This window comes from Piliocolobus tephrosceles, unplaced genomic scaffold (genome assembly GCF_002776525.5).
Source record: "Piliocolobus tephrosceles isolate RC106 unplaced genomic scaffold, ASM277652v3 unscaffolded_34093, whole genome shotgun sequence".
Taxonomy (NCBI): Eukaryota; Metazoa; Chordata; class Mammalia; order Primates; family Cercopithecidae; genus Piliocolobus; species Piliocolobus tephrosceles.
Window position 1 is genome coordinate 1 of NW_022317747.1, and position 1,596 is coordinate 1,596.

The window sequence follows — 1,596 nt, forward strand, 5'->3', positions numbered from 1 at the left end:
ATGTATTGACTGAAGTTTCATGTCTCCTTAAAATGTGTAAAACTGGGCTGTGCCCTGACCATCTTGGGTACATGTCCTCAGGGTCTCCTGTGGGCTCTGTCATGGGCCATTGGTCCCTTATATTTGGCTCAGAATAAATCTCTTCAAATATTTTAGAGTTTGACTCATTTTGTTGACCAGTCACCTCCTAATAAGTTTAGGAGCAGGGATCTGACAGCAACCAAATCGTGCTTAGAAACAGCATTCTCTCACCCACTGTCCCTAGGCTCTGCAGAACTTGGCCAGGGTCCTATTATCCATAACCCAAGGAAATGGGAAGGAGTCATGAGCTCTTGGGCTTTCTCATTCTCTGAAAATGGGCAATTGAAAACTAGCCTTGATTTTGTTTATAAGTATAAATAAATGTCACACTTCTAAGCAAAATCAAGTCTAGTTTCAAATGTGTGAAAGGAAAATAGAAACTTGGGACCCCATATCACTCTGCCAAAAGGAGAAAGTTAAGCTGAAAGCTGAGTCAAGAGAGAAGCTGACTTTGCTTTTGCTCCTAAGCTCACCCTTCCTCTTTCCCCTCCAGCACTCTCTTCCCCTTAAATATTGAAGCCTCAACATCATCTTTGGAGAAAGGCACAGACTACAGATTGTTTCTATGATTCTGTGTTTTTCCTTCCAACTGTCCCTAACCTTGGCAAAATACACTTCTAAATTGATTGAGACCTGTTTCAGATACTTACTGGTTTATGAATATTAGAAGCAGTTTTTGTTCTCAGCATGTGTGTATGTTTTGTTTTATTATTATTATTATCATTATTATTATTTTTACAAAAGGTAGGCTATGTTTATTAGAGTCACACACAATTGACTGTCTCAGTGTGACACAAGACCACAAAAAACCCATTTCTCCTTCACTTCTGAGTCCTGGGTTTAAGACCTATACCAGCAGGCATACTGCTTGGGGTCCATTCACAGGTTTACAAGTTTTTCATTGAGGGCAATCTGTGACTGTGTGAGGTTGGCCAGGTAGGTCACCATCAGCAGGTCATTGATGTTGCTGTTGAGCATGGTCTCGAAGTCATCGGGAACTATTTTGGGTACTTGGTTAACCAGGCTCATCAGGAAGCGGCCCACAGTATTGTCAGCTGACACCTTTCCAGACGGTACATCCTCTGCATATTGCAACACTGTGCTCAGGGCATCCTGGATGCGAGCTGATGCCCCTCCTACTTGCTGCAAGTCACTTGAGAGTCCAATCACTCTGTTGGGGCTAAAGCAGGTCTTCATGATCGGGTCAACTCAGATGCGTTCAGTGTCATAGTATGCGTATTTCACTGTCAGAGGTGTGAACATCACTCCCATGGTCCTCCCAGGGACAGCCATTAAAGTACTGACATAGGCTTTGATGCTCATGCGGCTGTTCTGGAGACTTGTGTCCACAGTGAGGTGGATGGGGTTCGGGGCCTCTCGGCTGTAGTACTCATGGATTAGCACAGAGTGCTCTGTGATGTCATGGCCTGTAGCGTACCAGCCCAGGATGAGCTCATTTAGAGAAACTTTTTTTATGCAGTTCATACATGTTCTTAGCAAATTCCATGTCAACAG

The 1,596-nt window shown here is 43.7% G+C and overlaps 1 pseudogene across 1 annotated transcript; it reads right to left on the minus strand.

Annotated features, from left to right (window-relative positions):
* Window positions 1-815: 815 nt before the first annotated feature.
* Window positions 816-1,588, minus strand: LOC113222736 (annotated as a pseudogene). The gene has a single exon (XR_003308514.1). The product of XR_003308514.1 is annotated as a eukaryotic translation initiation factor 3 subunit F pseudogene (transcript).
* Between the last annotated feature and the right edge of the window lie 8 nt (window positions 1,589-1,596).